At 42.3% G+C, this 6,307-nt stretch overlaps 1 protein-coding gene across 3 annotated transcripts in view; it reads left to right on the top strand.

Moving 5' to 3' along the window:
• The first annotated feature begins 641 nt into the window (after window positions 1–641).
• The window catches only part of LOC128732507 (5-hydroxytryptamine receptor 1-like), a 131,790-nt gene continuing 126,124 nt past the window's right edge, over window positions 642–6,307 (top strand). The window contains exons 1-2 of one of the 3 annotated variants that reach the window (XM_053825772.1): window positions 642–1,324; window positions 1,433–1,490. The gene's annotated coding sequence lies outside the window, so the exon portion shown is untranslated. Of the gene's footprint in view, window positions 1,491–6,307 lie in introns of all 3 variants that reach the window. The other 2 variants (XM_053825771.1, XM_053825770.1) reach the window with 2 other exon arrangements.

Here is a 6,307-nt window from a genome sequence, read left to right as displayed (position 1 = left end):
TAGAACTGTAGTTTATAGCCTCCACCATGTTGCTGGAACATGTGTGATAGACACATTCCAAACTTGCCCGTGCGGACGGCGACACTGTTGGGTGGTCGTGTTTAATGAGTTCCCCGTGAGCTTCTTCTCCCGTTGATTTTCTCTACTATAGAGCGATGATCAAATCAAAAATGTTCGGCGCTGCTTTACCACGTCGTCGCCGTACCGTACACCTGTTCATCGGACGCTAGCTGAAAACGTTTCAAACATTTGGCCGAGTTTTGTTATCTCACCGATGATAATGATGATGATAATTCGAAACAACCAGAATCACATGCACATACGAGCCGAACCATGGGCGCCTCTCATATGGCCACCGTACACGTACACGTACATGCGCCGGGAACCGCTTTGCGGCGCGTGCTTGCTTGTTCACTCCCGAGTACCAACGAGCGAAGCCACACTCAGTCAGGTCGCTCACCAATGCGATACGACGATACGACGCTTTTTTCGTGCGGCCGGCCGTTGTTGTCGATGATGGTGCTGTTGTTGTTTGGTGAATTGATGCGGATTCTCACACACCGTCAGGCCGTCGTCGTGAGTCTGTTTATCGCCAGGTTACCTTCGAAAATACGCCTGGACTATCAGTACGGAAAAATACGTTCTCCGAGCGATAACGTATGTTCTGCCGGGTGTTCGGAATCGCGCGCGTGTTGCTTCGCGGATAACTCTCTTCTGATCGGTCAAGTTGCGAAGTGTTTTCCCGGAAATTTAAACCCGGTTGGTGGAGTTACGTACGGGGTGTGACATTTGGTGTTTCCTTGTTTTTTTTTTCGTCGGTGGTTTGCCCTCTTTCCTGCCGATGATTGGTGGTTGTAGGTGTGAAACTGGGTAGCCGGGGGGTGGAATTCTTGTTTTATCGTGAAAATTGTGTGGGGCTCGCCTTAAGGCGCTCGAAGGTTGTTAAAAGTGAATTAGTTTCGAATTGTAGACAGCACTCGTGAAAGGAAGGGAAACTGGTGCGGTTCAGAATGGGAGCATTCCTGACGTGTGCGTGTTAGAGTGAAATTGCGCGGAAATGAGCTGTGGAAAATGTGACATTCGCAAGTGGGTGAACCAGAATGCACCACTGTAAACGGAAGTGCAACGAAGACGAACGGAAAAAAGTTATCACCAACGACCGAATGCCATTCAACACGTTTGTTAAGTGCATTGGACAGTGTGCAGAGAGGAAAAAGAAATATTTCGATTGAAATTGGTCGCAAATAAGGTGGAAATCGTTGAAGGAAAATTGTTTTTGTTTCAAACTACTGAGGCGAGCAAGCTGGAACCGGGCGAACAATAGGTACGTGTCGGAATCAAACCCGCCATGATAAAGCGAACGAATGAATGAATGAATGAGCAAGTTGCAGAAGGATAATTTTTCATTTCCTGTCCCTTTCCGCGCGACTAGTCGCAATCTTCGCTGCTCTCGGCTGAACGAACCGTCGAATGCTTTCCCGGCTGGAGGGGTAAGTTAATTAACCGTATTCGGCTCTGCAGCAGATTCCTTCAGCGTGTACCGTACATTCATCGCTCGAGAACACACTCCATAAATATTGAGTCTATTTTTAACACAACTCCATCCCGATGTATACTACGGCACCATTTAGCCAGCCGGTCGGTGGTGACGCCTGGTGGGCCAGTGCACTTTGCTTCACGCTGTCGATTGTCGGCACAAGTGCGAACGTGCAAAACGTTATTGATATCGTTGTTTACAGTGGACCTGAGTCACTTCGTAGCATCTAGTGGCGATTACTCCGTGAAAATTTCTGGAAATTGATGGGGGCTGCTCTGTTTCAGGTTATGTGTCATTCGTCCGTTGGATTTGATCTTATAGGGAGTTCAAAACATCATGAATTGATATTGATGACATATTTGGTTGCACTTTAAATAGATACGCCTTCTTTCGAATAATATAAAAAACACATTTTCGGGCAAAACAAGAAAAAGCGTAAAAATTGAAATGAAGATTTCAATAATAAATTACATATCTATGGACACGCATTTTCTGTGTTACGCAGTTATTAACCCATAGGGAGCATTCAATAATGACGTCCATTGCTTATGGGGGGGAGGGGGGTATCAATTTTGTGACAGGTTGTGACAAAGGGGGGAGGTGGTCTAGGCAAATGTGACATCCGTCGAAAAAAAATTGCATTTTCATCAAAAGGCAGCAAAAATATGTTTCTCAGTCATTCATCACTAATTGATTTATTTCGATTTACGAACTTATTGTTCCAGCTGACGGCGCTCTGGCATGAAAGTCTGGCATAATTTGTCAATGTTAACTAGATAGACCACGCGTTACATCGAAGGATCAATTTACACATCAATTTCAGTTCATTTGCAATCAAAGTTTCTAGCTTTTTACTAAATATTGGATAGAAAAGTACAATGAACTCTAAAAGTTATCGTCACGATGTAGTGAAACCTGCTTCGCCGACGATTGAAGATTGAAGCTTGTTTTGAAGCGGAGCCATGCTACTTTAATTGAAACCAAAGCTTCATTTCTTCATTGATTTGTAACAATTTGCAATTGAATGTTGTTAGAGCCCTTGTTCGCAGTTATTATTTTTTATTAATTGTTATTTTCTATATTTTTTTAATCATACATTAACTCTTAAAATGTTAAGCTAGTTTTATAAACCACTTTTTACTTTGAACACGCTTTTCATTTTTATTTTGAGTTTGTGTGACGTCCAAAGGGGGGGGGGGGGGAGGTTGAGTTTTGTGACACAATCGGACATAGGGGGAGGGGGGGTCTAAAAAAGCAGAAATTTGGTGGACGTCATATTTGAATCGTCCCATAGTTGGCTTACCAATCGTATTTCAAGTTAACCTGTAGCTGACCTAAAATAATGGAAGCAATTTTACCAATGTAAAGAATGACTAAAATGATAAGCTTTACAACTTTAATTACAATATCTTTCGGAAGACCAAGAAAATATATAAGATAATATGTTTACCGAGTTTCCCAGCGACTCTGATTTAATACTATATCTATCGAAATATTCTCTAAATTGAAATGAATTCCCTCTAGATACATTACTAAGCGACATGTACTTGGTAACTGGTTCACTCTGGTGTTATAGTTAGTTTATACTCCGGTTGACTCCGTTCAACGAATGTTTCCTTCAATGTTGCCTTTTCCTACTTCCATGTCAGGATACGAATAGCGAACACGTTATCCATGCTCTCACTAAACGAAATTCCAAAATAAAATGAAAGCGCTTTTTCACCATGGATAAGAGAAAAAATCCTTTGCAAATCAACGTTATAGAATAGTATAATATAGAACATTTTGAAATACCTCAAAAGAGATCGAAATTTTACAATGGGTTTCTTTCAAAACAAGGTGAAAACTTTTAATATATACTTAAAGTGTATCAGTGCCGTGTTCTAATGAGTTTGTTTTTACGAAATTAATCGCAGAAACGGGCCCTATTCAAACTATTAACTTCTGTACTTGCTGATGAAAGAACTTGTGTTTCAAAAGTTACATAAAGAAATGCGAAACAGAGAGTGTTTGAAATATATCTTTATTACATACAATAATTCATAGTCAATGAGAAATAATGAGGAAAAATGTTGATTCTTGAGATTGACTATTAAAAACTTGAAAATAATGAAGTATTGTCCAACTGGAAATCCTCGCTTCGTGATTGGTTGGGAGAGATGGCATCAAAGTTTTAACATGTTTTTAGAAAAGAAGTGACAGAATCTCCCCATCCCTACGGATAAAAAATTCTTGACGACGATTAAACTTGGACCAATTCTCTGCTCTGCAAAGTCTCTGCTTGGGAAGTATGCCAGAAAAAGTGACGAAATCCACTCGTCCCAACAGACCGAAGATTTCGTACGTACGACGATTAATCCTAGGCCAATTCGATATCTATTATGCTACATTTATAGTGTTGTGTTTTGACATAATTCAATATGTATGCGCATGTTGTCATGACTTTTTTTTGTATGCCAGAAGGGCATTGGGTTAAAAGGCCGCTTCGACAGTCTTAATGATCGTCTTTTGTGGCAGGTCCCGATTGCTGTACACAGTTTACGCACCGCTCATACCCATTGATAGAGTTGAGCGGGATAGTTGTAATCCTGTGCCCCAATTCGGTACTACATGGTTTATAAAGCCAATGATTGTTTCGGGATTTAGGCTCCATACCTGATATGCAGTAAGAAGGAAACTTCCGAAGAAGTTCTGCCTTGATAATGCAAGAGCTCCGCAGTAGCAGAGCAGATGCGCTGAACTTTCAGGTTCAGAGTTACAACAGCGGCAGGTGTTGGATGATACCTTGCTGATATTCTTTAAATGATAAAAAGCGGGGCTATGTTCTGTTAGGAGTCCCGTGATTGTGCGTAGTTCACCATGAGTTAAATATAATAGTTTGTTTTGGCTACTGCAGGGTTTAGGTAGATAAACTGTTTAGCTTGTCTACAACCCTGTGTTTGATTCCAACTGGATACTATTTCTATAGCTTTTCCCATGTCATCAGTTCGCCATTCACGGCGGATGTGGAGGTGCCCAGAAACGGTTCAGGACCAATAAATTGCTGAGCTGATCCTTGTCTTGCTAGGTTGTCAGCAAATTCATTGCCCTCGATTCCGCAATGACCGGGCATCCTAAGTAATAAAACTTTGTTTTGGCGGGAGAGCTCCCTCAATGCTGTGCTGCACTCCCAAACTAATTTAGACACGTATTTGACGGACTAGAGTGCCAGTAGTGCTGCATGGCTGTCCGTGAAGATACCGATTTTCGCATGCCTGTACTTTCGTTTTAAGCATATTGTTGTACAGATGTATATTGCATATACTTCTGCTTGAAAAACGGTGTACCACTTTCCTAATGAGATAGTTTCCCTGATGCCGGGTCCGTAGACTCCGGAGCCTGTGCAGGCCCCCATTTTTGAATCATCTGTAAAAAAGCAGATAGTTCCAGATGGAAGATCGGGCCCTCCATTATTCCACATTGAGCGATCTGTTTCAATCACCTCATATGGAACGTCCATATTGGGCCTGGTTTCCATGCAGTCAGAGACTGAAGTTACTAAGGGTGTCAGATTGTACTCCCGAAGTATGCGAAGATGACCGATTTGGTCACCTTCGAGTATAGTTTGGCTCTTTTGTAACCGTAGTGCGCCGAGCTCTGCTTCCTTTTTCACATGAAGATGCAAAGGCAGTAGCGTAGCATTGCCTCCATGGCTGCAGTAGGTGTTGTACGCATGATACTGGCAACTGTAAGACAGGTCAGGCGCTGAACTTTGTTTAGTTTGGTTTGAGCTGTCACCTAATTCACTTTTGGCCACCATATGACAGCAGCATAGGTTATCCTAGGCTGTGCATATATACCAAACCAAAATATACCAAAAGGCTAGTTGAGGTTTCAATCCCCAAGTTTTGCCAAACAGTGAGCTGCATGCCCAGATAGCCGAAGTTGCTTTCTTAACAGCATAATCTAGGTGGGCAGCCCAGTTCAGTTTTTTATCGAAAATTATTCCGAGGTGTTTGTCTTCATTACTGAAGCCCAGTCTGAGTAATAGTATGTTTCCTACGCCTAGTGAATGGAATAACGACTGTTTTGGTGGGGTTAACATTAAGTCCCTCTTGTGAGCACCATAACATGGTGGTGTTTAGAGCTACTTGCAAGCGACTTGACAATACGGCGTCAATCTGACGATAAGTACAACGTCGTCGGCGTAAGCAATGGTCTCATAACCAAGCTGTGATAGCTTGTGAAGGAGTGCGTCGGCCACTAGTGACCAGAGCAGGGGGGAGAGAACTCCTCCCTGTGGACATGCTTTGATCACCGAAATCGTGAGCGACGTATCTCCCAATGATGCTGTAATTTCTCTACTCGAGAGCATTCCTTGAATCCAGCTCATTGTAGTGTGCTCGATTCTCTTTTGACAGATAGCCGTATTAAACGACGCGAAGGACATGTTATCGAAAGCGCCTTCAATATCAAGAAAAGCACAAAGTACTGTCTCTTGATATATGAGCGATTTCTCAATTAACGTGCGGTTTCCGTAGATTTACCGTGTTGGTATGCATGTTGATTTACATGTAACGGAGAGTTTTTTAAAAACTCTTTGTGGTTATAGTTATCCGTGATTTTCTCCATTAGCTTAAGAAGCGTTGAAGCCAGACTTATCGGTCTGAAAGCCTTAGGCATGGTTTTGTCTTTTCTGCCCAAAGTGAAACTGGCTCGAAAGAGGTTGATGAGCTCGGACACCGTCCGTTTTTTGTAAGAAAATGGGTAGAATACCATCCGGACCTGGAG

Source organism: Sabethes cyaneus, chromosome 1, assembly GCF_943734655.1.
Source record: "Sabethes cyaneus chromosome 1, idSabCyanKW18_F2, whole genome shotgun sequence".
In the NCBI taxonomy this organism is placed as follows: Eukaryota; Metazoa; Arthropoda; class Insecta; order Diptera; family Culicidae; genus Sabethes; species Sabethes cyaneus.
The sequence above is the reverse complement of the archived record's forward strand: the minus strand, read 5'-3'. Positions and strand labels throughout refer to the sequence as shown.